Below are 21,105 nucleotides of genomic sequence, written 5' to 3' on the forward strand. Positions count from 1 at the left end.
TGAAACTGTATCTCTGTTATATACTTTGTCTGACCCTTGCCTCTTCCCTCATGACCTCAATGAAAAGCGGCCTGCAGGCCAATTTGAGCTTTCATGAATAAATAAAGGTCCAAACAAACAAACAAACGAAATGTTCTTTGTTACATCAGGTGTCCGTCCGATGTTTAGTGGATGATCGCGTCCTGGGTAGTCGTAGTTTTGAAACGGTAGCACTCCTTTATAAAATTGGTCCTTGTTGTGAAGTCAATGATGCTGATGGTGTAGAAGAACAAGCATACAGTCCCCCTGCTGTCTGAGCCCCTGTACCAGCCCAGGCTTACCCTGTCGCCGGAATTAGCGGGAAAATCAGGGAAACTGCAGCCGTTTGGGTTCGATACTATCGGGGAAAGTTAGTCATCGGCGCGGCTGATTTGATTAAGTTTTAGCCGGAGGCGCCGCTGCTGTACCGCGCCGGAACTCACGCTGGATGTGTCATGTCTGGGGTCTGTATGCAAATAGCTGTAATTAATCAAAATGTTACTTTACATGCGTTTTTTTATTGTTGTCGTACATATGTATACGTATACATTTATACTTTGTTTGTTTCTGCAAACAGCCCGTCCGGGCTCCAGGATAGAAATGTGACGTTAGCCTGACGGGACGAACGTGCGCGAACGCGGCCGGTCACATAGGTCGAGCGATCGTCGTACGCTTTTGATGCCATTATAAGATTTTCAAGCAGGCCGTCACAGAACCAAGCACCGACATGAATCCAAAAACAGCAATTTCTGTACCAAGACAGTTGAAATTTGCAGGAGACGTATATTTTTGTCCTTCAAAAAGCCCGAAGTTAGCGATCGTACGATCTATGTGACCGCGCCCTAAATGTACCGTTATACTCTCAAACAGACCCCGGCAAAACCCAAAACGTTCCGTTTTCTGTTCCCACAGACAGATCCACGTGGCCTTGGACGTCGCTGCCGGCCAGTTGACAGCTTCTGATGTAATTACCTAAGTAGTTCCTGTCGCCAAACACGTCGGGATAGATCCGAGGTGATGACTCAACACTTCGGAGAGCTTTTAACGCGCAACTGGAGTAACTTCAAATGGAGAAAGTCTTGTTACAAAACTTTACTTACGGGCGATTGCTGAGTTGCTTGTGAGTTAGGATATGTAACGCTACTTGAAATTCCTATTTGACTCCGTTGTGAGAAGCCATCTTCCCACATATGCATTTCCCTTACATTATGTCGTATCCATGTCTGTATAATGGCACATATTTTTTTGTTTTTAACGGATTTTCAGTGTAATGCTAAAAACGTTTCCAAAATATGATTATTTTCCCTATACACATCATGGCGCACAAAGCGTTCTGGTCCACCCGCGTTAGAAGTACCCGGCAAACCAACTTGACACAATCGCTAGCCTGGATGCCAGACTGTTTCCATGGCCCGGACAAGCCAACTCCTCGGCTCTAGGGCCAACATGCCCGCGAGGAAATTCTACAGCAGGCCCCCCTGAAATAGACCCTGATAGGATAATATTTATTGAGATAAATATCATTGAAATAGACATTTATTGTACATTTATGCTCAAACAAGCTAACTGCAGGTCATAGCGATAAGGCCTACAGCATCTACAGAGACTAATACATGTGTATACTATAATATTTACAGATTTAACTTCTTCTCGCTTCTAAAGGCAATCATTGATACAGGATTTATCTAGTTGCATGAGGAATCTGAATTTTTCCGTACTATTTGAATAGCGGAAATTAAAGACATATCTTGCATATAATCGAAGAGGATGTATCTTTCGAATTCGCTGGTGTTTAAATTACAGTCCATAATAAAGTGACACCCATCCTCTATCTTATTTACTATCGGCAGATATCATTGCGTCCTGAGGGCCTGGCTACGTGTTTACCACAGAGATGTTATCTGTAAGACCTCCCGGGACTGCCGTGGTTATCTATAACCTCTCCTCACACCAAAACCAGCCCGGACCACAAGGCTGATGCAGTCAGTTCCCGGAAAAAATATCACTGACATGACATCATCTATGTACAATAGAATAATCAGGGACTGTACGTTTCACATGGGGGAGGGTGTGCTGGGAACATAGCGGGGGTAATTAGGGACCGTGCGTTTTCAACAAGAAAGGGTGTACTGGGAATTCACCCAGAAGTTGTACAGTTTACATTTTCCAAACTGACATTTCGCCCAGCGAAGCTAACTGCTTGTGAAGCATTGAGGGTGGCTTTTCTCATGTGTTACCTCCCAGCTGCTGAATGCTCTGGAGCTGCCCAGCAGTTTGACCCTGCTGAAGCTGCCGAACATTATAAAACTTCCTGGTTACCATAAAGGCTAAAGTAACATTTCCAGCTCGGGGCCCGGCCGGGCTGTTTGTAGAAACGAAAAATAGAAATGTAAACGTAATGTGGCTATCCTTTCCTGTCATCTATTGACGAAATGTTACGTTTGGATAACTTGAGTAAACATTGATACGGCGGAGCGAAGTGAAAGATTCATGTATCGAGAATTAAGAGTGAAGCTAACAAGAATGTCTTGATAATAAGAATGAACCTTGAAAGATGAATGTCAAGGTCAAATCTGCTAAACCTAACCCCCTCCCACCCCTGTCATGATACTTGAATGATGACGCCACTTGTCGGCGCCTTTGATGCTGCCTGCCGGACTGACGATGTTGTCACAGCGCGGCTGGCGGGATTTTTACGGACTCACAGAAATAGCCGCGCGTTAAATATAGCGGGCCGGGGTGAACTCAGTACATGGCGGGCAGTGAACTGGGTCTCCAAGCAGATGTAAGGAGAGAACTAGCCGCGGTTTATACATATAGCGGGCCGGGGCCGCGGGGTGAAGTCAGTACATGGCGGACAGTGAACTAGGACAACTAGGTCTCCAAGCAGATGTAAGGAGAGAACTAGCCGCGGTTTATATATAGCGGGCGGGGCCGCGGGGTGAAGTCAGTACATGGCGGACAGTGAACGATTTCTTCAAGCAGATGTAAGGAGGGAAATACTAGTAGCCGCGGTTTATATATAGCGGGCTGGGGTGAAGTCAGTACATGGCGGGATCTCCAAGCAGATGTAAGAAGAGAAATAGCCGCGCGTTAAATATAGTAGGCCGGGGTGAAGTCAGTACATCTCCGTCTCTCCAAGCAGATGTAAGGAGAAAAAGTCGCGCGTTAAATATAGCGGGCTGGGGTGAAGTCAGTACATCTCCGTCTCTCCAAGCAGATGTAAGGAGGGAAATAGCCGTGGGTTAGATATAGTGGGCTGGGGTGAAGTCAGTACATCTCCGTCTCTCCAAGCAGATGTAAGGAGAAAAAGTCGCGCGTTAAATATAGCGGGCTGGGGTGAAGTCAGTACATCTCCGTCTCTCCAAGCAGATGTAAGGAGGGAAATAGCCGTGGGTTAGATATAGCGGGCCGGGGTGAAGTCAGTACATCTCCGTCTCTCCAAGCAGATGAAAGGAGAGAAAAAGCCGCGGTTTATATATAGCGGGCCGAGGTGAAGTCAGTACATCTCCGTCTCTCCAAGCAGATGTAAGGAGAAAAAGTCGCGCGTTAAATATAGCGGGCCGAGGTGAAGTCAGTACATCTCCGTCTCTCCAAGCAGATGTAAGGAGAGAAAAAGCCGCGGTTTATATATAGCGGGCCGAGGTGAAGTCAGTACATCTCCGTCTCTCCAAGCAGATGTAAGGAGAGAAAAAGCCGCGGTTTATATATAGCGGGCCGCGGTGAAGTCAGTACATCTCCGTCTCTCCAAGCAGATGTAAGGAGAGAAAAAGCCGCGGGTTATATATAGCGGGCCGGGGTGAAGTCAGTACATCTCCGTCTCTCCAAGCAGATGTAAGGAGAGAAAAAGCCGCGGTTTATATATAGCGGGCCGGGGTGAAGTCAGTACATCTCCGTCTCTCCAAGCAGATGAAAGGAGAGAACTAGCCGCGCGTTAAATATAGCGGGCCGGGGTGAAGTCAGTACATCTCCGTCTCTCCAAGCAGATGTAAGGAGAGAAAAAGCCGCGGGTTAAATATAGCGGGCCGAGGTGAAGTCAGTACATCTCCGTCTCTCCAAGCAGATGTAAGGAGAGAAAAAGCCGCGGTTTATATATAGCGGGCCGGGGTGAAGTCAGTACATCTCCGTCTCTCCAAGCAGATGAAAGGAGAGAAAAAGCCGCGGGTTAAATATAGCGGGCCGGGGTGAAGTCAGTACATCTCCGTCTCTCCAAGCAGATGTAAGGAGAGAAAAAGCCGCGCGTTAAATATAGCGGGCCGAGGTGAAGTCAGTACATCTCCGTCTCTCCAAGCAGATGTAAGGAGAGAAAAAGCCGCGGTTTATATATAGCGGGCCGGGGTGAAGTCAGTACATCTCCGTCTCTCCAAGCAGATGTAAGGAGAGAACTAGCCGCGCGTTAAATATAGCGGGCCGGGGTGAAGTCAGTACATCTCCGTCTCTCCAAGCAGATGAAAGGAGAGAAAAAGCCGCGGGTTAAATATAGCGGGCCGGGGTGAAGTCAGTACATCTCCGTCTCTCCAAGCAGATGAAAGGAGAGAAAAAGCCGCGGGTTAAATATAGCGGGCCGGGGTGAAGTCAGTACATCTCCGTCTCTCCAAGCAGATGTAAGGAGAGAAAAAGCCGCGCGTTAAATATAGCGGGCCGGGGTGAAGTCAGTACATCTCCGTCTCTCCAAGCAGATGAAAGGAGAGAAAAAGCCGCGGGTTATATATAGTGGGCTGGGGTGAAGTCAGTACATCCCGGGCAGTGAACTGGGTCTCCTAGCAGAAATAGGGATGGAAAATCTGTGCACAACGACAGTATCAAAATGCTGAAAACAAAAATCACATCAAACAAAATCTTAACAATTTCTTTTTGTTCAAGAGGAGAGATTTTGAAAACGCACCACCTTCAGTGGCCTATAGAAGTGCTCAGTATCTAATAGGTTAAATTCTACAGATAAACTGTAAGAGTAACTATTTGAAGCCACCGTTTGGACTGGGTACCAGACTAATTACTCAGCCTCTGTAACAGACTCCTCTTGGCGGCTGATATCGCCATGTTTTAAGGATTACGTCATCGCGTCATCATCACCATAACGGTTCCATTTTAAAAACGACACCATTAAAACGGGAGTAATTATAGGAACCGTTTCTGACCCGTTACATCATGTTCTTTAGAATATTTGAATCATGAGTTGAAAAGGTATGACAAATTACAAATCAACGTTCCTCATTCAGGAACTTTGCGCAGTAGGGTAAGGTGCTATTTGCGAAACGAGCATCTCTGTATTTGAACTGAGAGAACTTATCGTTGTTTCTTCATGTCCTATTATGAGTATCCCGGCTTTGAGCACTAATCAGCCTCTGTAACATACAGCCTCCGCTTGCCGGCTGATATCGCCATGTTTTGAGGATTACGTCATTGCGTCATCGCAATAACGCCACCATTAAAACGGGAGTAATCATAGCCTGAGAACCATCCTCCGTAGTGACAACCGACTCAGCGCGGATTATGGTACTCAGGCTAGAGTAATTATAGGAACCGTTTCTGACCCGTGACGGTGGGACAGAGACTGGGGCGGGTTTTTACGGATGAAACATGATCTTTATTCATCCTTCATATCTGTTTCAATAAATCAACATTGGAAACAAACAGAAGCTGGTGTGTTACGCCGAACGGCTATATAGATACAGATACAGAAGCTGGTGTGTTACGCCGAACGGCTATATAGATACAGATACAGAAGCTGGTGTGTTACGCCGAACGGCTATATACTATAGATACAGATACAGAACAACTGCGAAAATGAGTCTATCTGCACGGCGCTGATTTTACAACAGTAATATATTATTAAGACGCATGCAAAACGTCCATAATATCATCGAATATAACAACTAAGTTTCAATTGTCATTAGTCTATATATTAGTCATTTTTCTATGTGCAATATGTCTTCAGCAAGTTTTTAAAAAAGCGTAATTTTACCAATAGCTTTTAATTCTATGTGTATCAATGAACATGTAAAAACGTGCAATTCAGCCAACTGGCTGCAAAATGTTTTACTAAACGTGCAATAAACCATTCATTCATTCATTCATTCATTCATTCATTCATTCATTCATTCATTCATTCATTCATTCATTCATTCATTCATTCATTCATTCATTCATTCATTCATTCATTCATTCATTCATTCATAGATAAATGTTGTAGGAAATGTTGCCACTATTTTTATATGTTAGCAACTTTGTTTGTTGGAGGATTATGAAATATTACACATTCAAATGTAACCGTACACCGCAAACTGTCCGCTTGAGGAAGATTGTTCCACGGTTTTTAATCGCCCGATGAAACTGAAACCGCCGCAGGCAGGAGAACCGTTCTGAGTGATTAGAAATACCACAGCAGTGAGATCATGCCAATAACGCGCCGCCGCAGTTTTCCGTTGAATGATTGAATAAACGGTCGTCGCTTTTCCCAACGGACGTCGCCATATCACTGACCAGTTCCTACCATAGCCTTACAAAATGTTCGTCACATTTTCAAGTAATTAAACACGCTTCGTCACTGTAAGTGTATTTTTCTACTCTCTGCCCTCACCCTGCTAGTTTTTTTTAGGCCTTGTGACTCTGATTTCGAACCAGAGTTGATTTCACTTTTTTTTTCTTTTACCATTTATGACGATACTGTTCAAAATGTGAGATGATGATGCTGACGCGCCGCCGCGATTTTCCGTCCGATAAACGGTCGTCGCCTTTCCCAGCGGACGTCGCCATATCGCTGACCTGTCCGTACCATATACCATATTTAGTTTTCACGTGGGAATAACAAGAAGCAAAAACGTATATAGTACAGCAACATTTCAGTTACAAATGCTTGACAGTATGGTGATAAATATGGTAAAAAATATCGAAAAAAGTCGATCAAGATTGGAAGGTTGGAACCCGAGTCAAAAGGCTTTATCGGCCCTTTAATACCACTAATCAACCACACCACTAAATGCCACGGTGAGGACAGAGCGTGCTAAGACAGAGGGAAGGAAGACGCTTTTTTTCAAAAAAAAAAGTTCGCAAGGAAAAAAGGGAAGAAAACGAATAGTTGAAGAAAAAGAAGGAAAAGCTAGAGGCAAATATTAAGAAAAATGAGGCAGGAGAAAGGACTGGAAGAAAGAGTGAGAGAAGGAGTGAGAAAAAAGAAGGAAAGAAGGAAACGAACACAGAAATATTTTTAGAAATATACAGCTTGAGAAACAAAGAAACGAAAAAGAAACCAAGAAAGAAATAAATAAAGAGTAAAGAAAAAAGTAAAAGTAAAGTTCCCGTTTGTCCCGCCCTAACACCTGCCAGTCCGGCTACTCTCGTCTCCTGCCGAACACAAAACCCGCCGATTACCTCATGACGTCATAACCTGCAGTCGGGGACAGTCTTGACGCACTCCCGCCGACTTGAGAGGATCTTAAGATGGAAACTGCTGCGTCTTAACAGCCAGGACGGCTTAGATCGATTCTTGTCGATCTTTAAAGACTCCTTCGGGTTTCTTATCGCCACATCGTGACGCAACAAGTCCGCGATTTCGGGCCGAAAATATGACAGTTACAAATTGAGATAACGCGTATTGTTCTGTTTTTGTAGTTTGTCTTACTTTCCTTTCTTTTCCCTTTTGATTTGACGGAGAACAACGTCCATGCCAATTTTGTAACACCATTGAAATAAACGTTATTGACATAGCTAAAGTACAGGGACTTTTATACAGACTTCTACAACTAGAACTCTGGATGTATACATGTAGATACAATGATGTATGATGATGTATATCAATATGGCGCACACTTGTTCTACTGTTCACAATACAGTTTCTAATATCTAAACATTCTCTAATATAATGTGTACATTTTCTTATAGTCTTATCATAAGATATAGCTGAATCTATCTATATATAGAGAGCGAAGTGTATCAAATTCTTTGGAGCACGTTTAAAGAAGAATCAACAACGTCAATGAAGAAGTTAGACCTTTCTTGCGCATTTTTGCCACACTGAGCTAAGTACAGGTCACAACAAGAAATGTTAAACAACGTTATCTGACAGATACAATATAAAGCCAACTATCATGATATAAACTTAACTTATAGCTCAGTTATAGCAGTGAAAAAAGGAGAGAAAGTTTGTCCAGTCGCATTATTTACATGAAACTAATATCAGACGAGTCTCCTGTGGCCAGTTTTCCCGCCACGTGTGTTGCTGATGTGTCATCCTGTGGTTTGATAATTGGCACCAGAAGTCATTATCGTTATAACAACCTCTGACGTCATTATCGTTATAACAACCCTGATAAACGGACGCGCGCTCGGCCCTTATATGGGCATGGGCATGCACCGCGTAATCATGATGTGACGTCATTCATGAATGGATAAACAGAAAACTGGTTATATTCATAACGCGCGAACAAAGGAACATGAAATGGACGGGTTGTGATGTGTTTGGAAACCGTCATCGCCCGTTGACTTGATTTTCAACAACGGATATAGGTTACCCTGTGGATAAAGGTGAACTAACGACATTTATGAATGGAAATTAAAACTGGTTAAAATCATAGTGCGAGAATAAATGAACATGGAAAGGAACGGGTCTAGGAGGGTATAGGTTACCTCGTGAATAAAGGTAAAAAGTTATTTCATGAAATATGGGGAGAAAAATGAAGATGATCTGATTTATTAGTTGTTTGAAAGTTGGTCTGTGTTGGTACAATTCATTTCGAAGCAGATTTTAACTGTAATTTCCAACAACAGAAAGTCGCGTGCTGTCTGCGTTGGAAATTACAGTGATTTTACTGGTGTTCGAGGGGGAAATTTAGACAGTTAAAACATTTTGGCTATTGATGTTAGAAAAGGGTCTTCCTTTTAAGTAGAGCGTTACATAGAGGATGTCAAGCTGTTAACTAAAAGCGATTAGGTGAAATTAGTGATGTAAGAAACCAGTCGGGCACTTTCATTTTCTCTTAATTTTTCTCACTTTCAATAACTCCCTATGATACATAAAATTCCTTTGTCTAATATCTCATAATCGACAGATGAGTTCCAGGACACAAAAAGTACCGTTGATGCTGACAGACTACACTTATATAGAGATGCTGAGCTCTGAAATACATTTATCTCGTCCCGGCAGAAATGTATGTCGTAAGGCCTAACTGAGCCATCCAGTCGTGATGCTGTACAGCAGCGCCCCTGTCGTCCTGCTGATGTACTGCACGTATCTGCCCGAATGAGTGGATCATGTCGAAAATTAGAAATAAGTGCCAATGTTTACGAATGAAAATTAGAAAAAAATAGGAGTGTAGGTGTGTGTACCTGTAAGTGTATGTTTGAAGGTGTATATATGTATGTATGCGCGGAAGTATCTGCGTGTGCTTGTTTTTGCCTCTATGGGCTCGTGTGTGTGTGTGTGTGTGTGTGTGTGCATGTGTGTGCGTGTGTGTGTGTGTGCATGCGTGTGTGTGAGTGCATTCGTATATGTGTTTTGTGCGTTTGTGTGAGTGTGTGTGTGCGAATATGTGTGTGCGTGTGTATGTGTGCGTGTGTCTGTGTGTGTGTGTGTGTGTATGCGTGTGTTTGTGTGTGTGCATGTGTGTGTGTGTGTGTGTGTGTGAATATGTGTGTGCGTGGGTATGTGTGCGTGTCTGCGCGCGCGTTTGAGTGTGCTTGAGGGGGCGCATTTATGTGTGTGTGTTACCGTTGTCAACGGACAAATAGTCCCTCTCCAACTTCTGCTTGGAGATTATGACAAGGCGTGTGCCGAGTAGACACATAACACAACAGCTGATGACTAAACAATGAAAAAAAACCTCACGTTACTTTTATTGACGACTTTGTTCTTTATTCTTTACCCAACAGAAAACATCTCTGATGAGTCAATCATCTTAGAACAACAGAAAGCTTCCACACTTCAGCGCTAGCTGTCTTCGGCGGAATTCCGATGTGAATATCCTTGAATTTAACGCTCGTTCACCTTTATTATATTTTGGGGTATCAAGTCTATGAACGGTGGTTTCAAATTGCAATATTATGATAACATTGCAATTTGAAACCACAGTCTTTCAACTTGATATCCCTAAATACCTGTTTTAAAAAACAACGGATATAGGTTACCTCCGGATAAAGGTGAACTAGTGTTACATCATTATTTCCGTACACTCTAAACGTTCCTTAATTGCTATATTTCAGCACAATTTTTGTGAACTATATCAGCCACGTCGCTTACTAGTAGTGTGTAAATTATGACTTTCCTCTGTTATTTTATGTTAAAACTACTCCCCTTTTAACGTCACAAAACCCACACATTACAGAAAAGTAATTTCGTGTTCCACTGTCTCAGAAAAAGAAGTCAAACCCACTAAGTTACATCTTAAGGTTAGACTAGAGTAGTCGCTATACTGTTTTAGTGCTTAGCATTATTTGTCTGTCTTTTTTCTTTTGTCACCTGCAATTAGAATTTGCAATAACATATATTATCATCTTACTTTGAGCAGAAGACCTACAAAAGCGCTTTTTGTCTAATGCTCAATACATGAACGTGAATAAAACAAATATGTCTTCTTGACTACACAGACGTAAATTGGCATTAATTTCTAGAGTTATGACATGTAGTTGTATTTGTCAGTGCTGAAACTTTTATTCGAATTTCCTTGCTAATTAACGTAATAACTGTAATCTTCGTCAGGCCACAGCAAGTAAATTTTATGGATGACATCAGCGCGCGCATTAATTTTCGCCTGATTTCAGAAAAAAAAAGATTTTTTTTCTTCTGCAGGGATGGCCAACATGGCGATAAAGTACCAAAATGAGCAAATATATTGTGTTGTAGCCTGTAATTGTATTGGTAGAAGTGACACTTGCGAGGTACCCGAGACTGTAGTTGTAGAAATGAAACTTATTGGATAATTGTAAAAGTGACACCAACAGGGAAGCTATGAGTGTGGTTACCAACTTTGTTGGTGATGCCAGTCTACCACACTAGTGTCACTTTTGCCATAACAGTAGATGTCTTAAATATAGGAATGAATGCCTTGTTGGCTCTGATGCCATGTTTTGTCCCTTTAATTCTTTTTACAACAGTCATTACAACTTTATAGTGCCTATTTTTCACCCATCTTGTTTTTTTTCGCCCTATCGCACTACTTTTACAATCTGCAGAGGATGTCATCCATAAAATTTACTTGCTGTGGCCTCAGGCGCGCAGCTGCAACAAAACATTTGCTAAGATCAGAGGACGTCACATGTATTTACACAGGAGAGACATTCCGAAACTGCTGTAAGCATCAAAACAAACTTTGTACATAGTACACTTGAAACTCCCAATGTGCCCACGGTGTGGAGTACATGGTCAGCTGATATATATAAATACATGTGCTAGGTTACAGTATACACGGTACATGGCCCATCTGATATATACATGTGCTAGGTTATAGTATACAAGGTATATGTCCCATTGTTTATAAATATATATAAATACATGTGCTAGCTAGGGTCTAGTATACACGGTATCAAGTTTGATATTGTAAACTTGTAGTTGTAACTCCTATAACTTTGCAATCAACAGGAATAATATGTCCATACACACACATATTCCTATGTCGGATTGTTAGCATCCAATGGATGTGTGTTATGCACAGAAACCAGTGCCGCGGCAAAAAGTTTTGAACGTTTTTGACATTATGTACTTGTTAATGTTGCCTATACTTGTATAATGGGTGCAGGGAGATTTAATTCATTTGATAAATTAAGTGATTGGTCGATTTACTATTAAATAATAAATTTATTCGTTCATCGGAATTGAAATCTTTTGTCATTAAGTTCTTGCGTAGTTTGTCATAGTCTGACTGGCAGACGGACTGACAGAGACACAGAGAGAGAAAGATTGGTTGATCGATCGGTTGACTAATTAATTATTTGATCGATCGATCGATTGATTGTTCCTTGCCTAAAGGTGTTCACTTGTACGGGGCCGATTGATCGCTTGTTGAATCGAGTCTGGTTGTAGAGTTTCCTGACCAACAGCTTCGCCTCGGGCCCTGGCAATGTTGTTTACTTGTTTTTTGTTTGTTTGTTTACTTTAGGATTAGTTTACCTCCCTCCTCGCCACTAGTACAGAATAAACAGCTAAGATCACGCCACAGACAGCAGCAAGCCCTACAGCAACAGTAGTTTTGATAGCCTCCCCAGAGAACATCGGACGTGAGGACAGCGTGGTTGGGGAAAGCGGCATTTCGGTTCTTTCTGACTCAAAGTTTTTGCTGAAGCCGTTTGCTGATGTTGGTATGACCATTAGAGCTGTCGAGGCAGCATCGAAACCGTGAGAACCGCCTGTCATGTTTGCGGGTTCGTGACTCATGTCTGACCGTTTGGTTTGTGACAGGCCCAAACTACTGGTCGTTTGTGGCGGCAAAGATGCGGTGACAGCTTTAGAAGGAGGCGGGGTAAGGTCCTGTAGGGGGCAAGTATGGTCAACAGAGCAGGGTTTGTGTAATCTCCAAGTATCATTGGAAAAACAGATTCCAATGTCCAGCCAGGACATTTCCCCCCCCAGCTAGATGAGGAGGACTGCTACAGCGGAACACGGAGGTTGTACTAAGCTTGTACAACCGAAGTGCCAGCGTATTTGGCTCAAGGAAACACAGACAGCAAATTTCTCCAGTTTTGCATCTTTCGGTCGTCTTCAGCAACTCAACGAGCCAAGCCATGCGGCAGTCACAGTGGAAAGGGTTACCGTCAAAGATCACATCGTATGACGTAACCGATGTTTTGGTCATGTCTACTCCTATGTCACAAGACGACAGAGTCGTCAGGCTGTTGTAAGAAATATCCAACTTTCTTAGATGCCCTCCTTTCTTAAAGAAATCATCTGAGAAGATGTCAAGACAGAAAATTCGGTTATGTGACAAATCTATGTCAGCCAGCCTGGGTATTTTCCTCAGACATGCCCTCGGGACGTGGGTTATGTTGTTGTTCCTCAGGACTAACTTGTATAACTGTGGCAAGGGCAAGCACGGGAAATCTGTAAGGCTGTTGTTGGGCAGGTGAAGTTCAACTGTATTTTGTGGCAGCTCTGGGACGCTTGTTAAACCTTTGTTGTCACAATGGATTACGGGGAAAAGTCCACCAAAATCATCGATGCTGCACCCCATACGCAGCAAGTCTACAATGGATGCTGCCTGGCCATCAGAAATGGCGTTCAGGGAAACAATTGTGGTGAAAATCAGAAATACAAACATTTTCTTCGCTATCCGGTAGATAACGTGGAGTGGCGTGAGTATTTCAGGTGTGGATTCAACACAGAATCCAAAAATTGACAAATCTCGTAACGGCCTTTCAGTTAGCGCTCAATGATTCCCGGGACTTCCAATGGCTTCCCAACGGTCTCTCAACGATCTCTCAATGGTCTTTCTACGGTCTCTCAACGATCTCTCAATGGTCTTGCAATGATCTCTCAACAATCTCTCAATAAACTTTCATTGGTCTACAAGGTCTTACAATTTTAGATAAATGGTCTACACGATCTCTCAGCGATCCCTCGACGATCTCTCAGTGGTCTCTAAACGATCCCTGAACGGTATACAAGGTCTTACAATAATGCCTAAATGATCTACAAAGCCTTTGAAAGATCTCTCCACGATCTCTCAAAGATGTACAATGTCTTACCACGCTCTCATCCCTATGATATAGGGCTTTAGGCTTACTTTCTACCAGCTGAATACAGGTGAGTTCTTTTGCATTTCACTACAGCATAATTGTTTCAATTTACGGATATGCTAGCCCACTAAGATTTGACACAACACAAAAATGACTTGCTGGATTCGCCGTAGTTAGTCTTGACTGAAAGGCGATCCGGCTCGGCTGTGTGCAGACCGGTCCCCTCTGGTGTCCCCACACCTTCGCTCTGTGGACCAGTCGTCTCGGGTATTCTCACAACGCTCCGAGTGCCTCTGAATAACAACAGAATATTCAGAATCAATATGACGTAAGACTGCTACGTTTGCAGTGCAAAAAGCACTATTTACTAATCTCCAAAGAGAGCCTGCTATGGAGGCTACCAATCAACCCAGTTCATGGAAGAGTATCAATAGCTTAATACTCACCTTTAAGAAATTCAGAAGACTTCCAACGCCAGGCAAGTAGGAGAACTCTGCCTGAAGCTGAGATGCAACACCTGTGATGGTGTGGTTAGAAAAACAAAGATTATTAGTCTGTTGCTCTTAGAGATAGTTCGTCACAGCGTGCGTATCTCTGCTTGCGGCTATGCAACCAGACGCACGTACGCAATATCTGGCTGCAATATTGTCTACTACTCGTGTATCAGATATAAATAACAAGTTTTTCCTCGCCATTTGCTTCACAACAAAATGTACTTCAATCAAACTTTAACCTGCCATACACGAGTAATAGACCACTCCTGGAAACGATAATATACGTAATCCATCCCCTTTGTACTAATCATAATGGCCACCACAAAAGAGGGAAGCTGTGCAACTTTTGGTTTAGGTTGATATATACATGGCGTAACATGAACTTTTGGTTTGTGTTTATATAAAAATGGCGTTACATAAATAAAGAATTCATTGACAGAAAACAGCCAGTATTCTGCTGTGAGTTAACTTAGAACCTTATCCTCTTGTGGTTCATTAAATTTGATTTATAATTAACACTATAAAAAGTGTGAAACATGGTACATTTGTACATGTAAAGAACAACATAGCAAACATTGCGTCTAATCTAGCCTAAAGTTGATAGACATATTTGGTTCGACTTCTTTCTCTGAGACAACAGAAGACGAAGGTTTTATGACGTTAAGAAGAGAATAGTTTTCGTTTTTGTCTGTAATCGCTGAGACGTTAGGATGAAATCTGCAAGGAACTATTCTCCTTTGTGGTTGTAGAAGGCACAGGTTGAAATAAATTGCGTTTTGTCTTCCACCATGTTTGACGTGCAGTATTTACAAATACTTTCACACTTTCAAGAAGATGGTCACTAACTTGACAGAGATGGCCAAGGAGCCAGTCCACCTAGGCAGGCAGGACGCTAGTTCTTCAAAATATTCCTCGGCACCGGCCAGGTCCGATGTACATAAAATTCCCCTTCAAACGCATCGTTACCGTAAGTTGCTTGTGATTGTCCTCTCAATTTCCGTTCATAACAGCTGTTACAGTCACTTCTCTCACCAAAAGTTGTAACGTTAAATAGTTTGTGCAAAATCGTCTTACCTTTCACAGGAACACGCTGGCCGTAAGCTGCTGTCGCCTGCCGCTGGTGGGTACAGCCGCTTCGTCAACTCTCCTGATCTTACAGACTTCGTAACATCAATTTTGTCGGCCTGTTTTCCCAGTGTGTGACGTGACAGTGTGCGTCTTACAGTAGACCAATCAATGGATCTGAACGTGACAGGAGCGGTGAGGTTGTAGTTTGGCAATGTTTAACTGTTTATGTGGATGACATTCGCGCACGCATCAAGTTTCAAGAAGAAGATGTTCCGCATACCATACTCTGTGTCGGTTGTCGAACCTTCCTAACCATTTAGATTTCATACTGAAGGCAACCTTTTTTTTTACCAAACTTTATTTTAATCGCATCCATGATTCGCATCAGCTTTAGGGCTTCCAGGGAATGCCACTCGAGTCCATATAAACAAATCAACATGACTTTACAATATAACGCTGCAGTGCCAGTGTTGTTGGCTAGGTGGCGCAGGTGGATGTCACAGCTAGGGACAGCTAGAAAACGTAAACGCGGTTTACTCCGAACATCTGCTTAGAGGTTATGAGTCGAAGGCTTTGCTGACTTAATGTAGTTTTGGCCAGTTCTTCATTTCTGCTTTATTAATTTTTGTTAGCCTTTTCTTGGTTTCAGAAACGATCATTTTACTGTGAAGTCTTTAACTTTGTAGTTGAACAGAATTCTTGTCTTTATCAGTAGTCTAGTATCTCAAAGAATAGAAGATAAAACTCCATTGACTTGATTTATTACCAGATCATTTTTGCATATCAATTAAAAAGTCTTTTGGTTGACTAGGCCGGGTATGGAACTCATGCCATCATCGGGTTCAAGGACCGCCATGAATCTTGGAAGGATAGCATCACTGACTGGGCGTCCCTTATTAGCACGCAGGAGAGACTCCATGTGGTGGAAGATCCCTCTGTTTTGATTTCTACCTTGTCCTCCCAAAGACCTGTTGGTCAGCGGACTAAGTAGGTAGGTACAAAATCACCCAGGAAAATGGCAACATCAAGATGTGTTGTTCTTATTTCTTTCACATTCCTTCTTCATCTGCAACTTCAGTTCATAATACATCAAGCTTTTTCTGTGATCACCAAGGTTTCTCCAGGCAACACTCAAGTTTCCAAGTGAGTCAGCGATGTCAGGATGTGCAGTGTTCTCACCATAGTGACTTTTCCTCATCTGCAGCGACTGCTCCCAATAGCTGATGGCTTTTTTGTGGTCATCAAGGTGAATCCATGCAGCACCCAAGTTGTCAACCGAAGCGGCAATTTCGGGATGTGCAGTGGTCTCACCGTGGATACGCTGCTTCATCTTAAGTTCCTGTTCAGAATAGCTGATGGCCTTTCTGTGATCACTAAGGTGCCACCAGGCAGCACCCAAGCTGTAAAGTGTCGAGGCAATTTTAACAAAGGAAAGTATCAAAGGAGATAATCCGGCCGAATGTGTATGTTCCCGTGTGACTGGCCGCCAATACCCCTTTGTCAGGTTTGATGCTACCTTATGGCACCGCAGGATCTGCTTGGAGATTAGTAAATAGTGCCCAAAAGCAGTTACTCAAGCAACTGGATATGGTTTGGGAAACGGTCAGACGTTTCAAATGGTATCCACCATCTTGCGTCAGTGACACTGGTGGTGTATACCATCTGAAACGTCTGACCGTTTCCCAAAGGTTGAAAGGTTGCTTCTATGTGATACAAAACCACTTCCAGAATTTGAATACGTCCGTCACCTAGCTATGCAAACACGATAATTTATTCATGCGGTAGAAGAACCACAAACATCCCAGACAACCACGGTCGGTAACGACGATATTGAGTTTTGGGATAATGTGACATTATCCATCGTTGTTATTTTGTAAAACATAAAATAAAAACATCACGTAGTTCTACTGTACTTCACTGTCACAACTTACTGTACTGTCACAACTTGAATCTTGTAACCGTAGTAGGTAAAAAGATCTCTGAATCTGATGACCCGTGCGCAACGGCTGTAGTAAATTGTCAAATATAACGCTATGTACTCAAGTCGTATTTTTTTTTTTTTCAGTCCTTCCTTCTATTCTATATCACCGGCATTGAAAGGGACCAGCTCACAAAATACATGCTGTAAGCTGTAAAGGAAGCCCTACAAAGATTTCCTTTGTAATGTATTGACGGTATTTAACAGCCAGTAATCGACGGACAATAGGTGTGAAATATTCCTCCCTACCCCTCGCGTGCCACCAGTTTAGTGTTAATTAGTTACTCTGCATTTGAACGAGCGGACTTCATGGGCGTTGCCCTCGCTAGAAATCTACTGAATGGGAATCAGAGCTAGCCCCCCCCCCCACGACCTTAAGGCCAAGGGACTAGGTAGGTAGGTAGGTACAAAATCCCCCAGGAAAATGGCAACATCAAGATGTGTTGTTCTTATTTCTTTCACATTGCTCCTTCATCTGCAACGCCAGTTCGTAATACATCAAACCTTTTCTGTGATCACCAAGGTTCCTCCAGGCAACACCCAAGTTGCCAAGTGAGATAGCGATGTGAGGATGCGCAGTGTTCTCGCCATAGAGAGTTTTCCTCATCTCCAGCGCCTGTTCCGCATAGCTGAAGTCGTCAAATATCGCGGCAATTTTCGGATGCGCCGTGTCCTCACCATGGATAGTCCGCCTCATCTGTAGTGCCTGTTTATAACAGCTGACGGCCTTTCTGTGATCACCAAGGTGACTCCAGGCGGTACCTAAGTTGTGGAGTGAGTCAGCGATGTCAGGATGTGTAGTGCCCTCACCATAGATACAACGTCATGCCAAAGGTTCTTTAAGAAAATAGTACATCGGCTTTCACTACTTAGTGCTCTGCTGTAGTGACTGCACAGAGTTGTTTGGCCCAAGGGCTACAGAAATGGAGTTAGGTGCTGGAATATGTTATTGTTATTGGGTGGGCCATTTGGAGCGGGAAGAATTTGTTTCATAGCCCAAACCTTTTATTTTTCAAGTTTGTAAGAACTGCCTAATTTTGTATGACCCCATATGATTTCTGTTACTGCCTTCCCAGGTCCACAACGTGCAGTTCTCCCTGGAGCTGATGCAGGACGGAGGGCTGCCCAAACCCAAGGCCAGGCCCGAGGGTCAGTCTTTACAATCAATCAATCAATCAATCAATCAATCAATCAATCAATCAATCAATCAATCCAAGGCCAGGCCCGAGGGTCAGTATTTACTGCTTCTCAGTCAATCAATCAATCAATTGGTCAATCAATCATGATAAACCTGAGAGTCAGTTTCTCTCCACTGCTAGTTATTGTAAAAGTCATTCAATCAATCAGATCACTGAAAGTCATTTTCTCTCTACTACTCTGATTGTAGATCTCAATCAGGCATTCAATAGAAAATATGAGAGTTTCTGCTGCTTTTAATGGTAGAATTCAATCATTCAAGTACATCCTGGAGAAACTTACAGATCAAAACAATTTCCTGACTTGACAGCGCATAATGCTTCATCCATTTTTCTTCATTTTTCAGACATCGTGAACCTTGACCTGAAGGCGACCTTGAGGGTTCTATACAACCTCTTCACCAAGTACAAGCACCTCAACTGAGCATGCTCCGTGACCTTCCAAGTACAAACACCTCAACTGAGCATGCTCCGTGACCTTCCTAATACAGACAACTCATCTGAGCATGCTCCATGACCTTTCCTCAGACCCACTCAAATACACAAGAACTACTGTTCAGAAGAGACTCGAATGTTTGTTACACCAAGCAACCCTTGTAGCAACCTCCCAGGAGTCTATATTAGGGTTTTAGAGGGATGACTGACTTAAAAAGCAATTGTTGAAATTGTCTAGACAGGCTTGATATGTGCTGTAAGGTTCAGGACAAACCTCTACCCATGGGTCCAACCAAACATTATTATATGTACAAACATGTACAGTACTTATATCATCAGTCTCTTTAGTCCTTGTGTAGTTGGGTGACTACCATTACAGTTCTACTGTATGTCATTGGAATTGTATCTACAATTGTCGGCATAAAGAAAAAAGTGTGAAGGTCTAGATATGCTATCATTTTCAACAGCCACTACCCTGTGTTGAATAATGCTTAATTCTTAACAATATGTTGGTGGCCTGTACATGTATGCTCATTCACAAGTGCCAAGGAGTGTCTTCCAAATTTGTAAGACAATATTAAGTAGTTTTATGAGCACTCAAAAGATCATGGAAGATCATGGAAGTCTTTAAACAGTATACAGCATTTTCAAAGGACAGGATGTGCTAGAATAGTATCAAATCAATTTTAACGTGTAATTTGTACATATATTGCTACTTTAGAAGTATGTAGTTGATAGCAATGCAAAGTATATTATTTATCATAACTTGCATATAGCTTATGTATGCTACAAATGTATTAGCTTTTATATTTATTCATACAAGTGATTCTGTTTGGGGGCAGTTTTGTAATGTAGAGTTTTGTAGCTAAACAGGAATCTTGTCTTCCTTGTCAGAGTAGGATTTTGCTACCTTTGTAAGTATAAACATTCCTTCCTAGGGTAACCTTTGCTTTTCATCTATCTTCAAGAATTAAAGTGCATTATGTAATAAGAAAAGCTCGCTTCTTTTGTTTTGTACTTGTATCTCACATATATGTACATATATGTCACAAGAAACCTTACTCATTCGTGCACATTTTCATACTCTTGACCTTTAATCCCAAGAGGTCAAAGTTCACTTTCCCACAATGCATCATCGATGTCTTTTGGTGCCATATTGAAAATCCAGACGAGCGGAGTGCGACCAAAGACATTATGTTCGAGGTAAGTTTAGGTCCAGTTGGGCTTTGTTTTTGTGACTTGCGTTAACAAGGTTCGTCACTGCGTCTCATTGTTGACAAATATCTGGATGATTCTGGAGCAAAAAAACCTACAGTCTCAGACATTAACATGTTACAAAGTCCTTCCAATTCAGTCAGCAGACACACACCCTGGTGTTTCCATCGTTCCCTGTGATATTTGGTTTATCCCCAGCTTCACGATCATTTGCGCGATCTGACGGGAATATTTTTTATATCTCACGGCCTTTCTGTGGTCATCAAGGTTCCACCAGGCTTTACCCAAGTTGTGAAGTTTTCCGACAAATATTTTAGGATGTGCAGTGTCCTCACTACAGACATTTAACCCCATCTTTAGTATCTGCTCGTAATAGCTAACATCCTTTCTGTGATCATCGAGGTTACTCCAGGCGACACCCAATTTGTGGAGTAACGTTGCAATGTCAGGATGTGCGGTATTCTTAGTCAGTATTGGCAACGTTCACACCATCTATAGTTTTCAGCTGCATCTGAAGTGATTGCTCGTAATATCTGACAGCCTTTCTGTGGTCACCAGGTCTACCCCAGGCATTACTCAAGTTGAAAAGCGACTTGACAATGTCAGAATTTGCAGCGTTCGCACCATGGATACTCCGTTCCATCTGCAGTGCCTGTTCACAAAAGTTGACAGTCTTCATGTAATCACCAAGGTTACCCCAGGCGGCACCCAAGCTAGAAAGTGATCTGGCAATGTCCGAATCTGCAGCGTTCACACCATGGATAGTCAGCTGCATCTGTAGTGCCTGTTCACAATAGCTGACGGCCTTTCTGTGATCACCAAGGCTACCCCAGGCGGCACCCAAGTTAGAAAGTGATCTGGCAATGTCAGAATTTGCAGCGTTCGCACCATGGATACTCCGTTCCATCTGCAGTGCCTGTTCATAATAGTTGACGTCCTTTCTGTGATCACCAAGGCTACCCCAGGCGGCACCCAAGTTAGAAAGTGATCTGGCAATGTCAGAATTTGCAGCGTTCGCACCATGGATACTCCGTTCCAT

General features: G+C 42.7%; 1 long non-coding RNA gene across 1 annotated transcript; it reads left to right on the top strand.

Moving 5' to 3' along the window:
• The first annotated feature begins 18,290 nt into the window (after positions 1-18,290).
• On the top strand, positions 18,291-18,906 carry LOC118407585. The gene is made up of 2 exons (XR_004830164.1): positions 18,291-18,369; positions 18,764-18,906. It is a non-coding gene; the product is annotated as an uncharacterized LOC118407585 (long non-coding RNA).
• Positions 18,907-21,105: the final 2,199 nt, after the last annotated feature.

This window comes from Branchiostoma floridae, unplaced genomic scaffold, assembly GCF_000003815.2.
Source record: "Branchiostoma floridae strain S238N-H82 unplaced genomic scaffold, Bfl_VNyyK Sc7u5tJ_1421, whole genome shotgun sequence".
NCBI lineage: Eukaryota > Metazoa > Chordata > Leptocardii > Amphioxiformes > Branchiostomatidae > Branchiostoma > Branchiostoma floridae.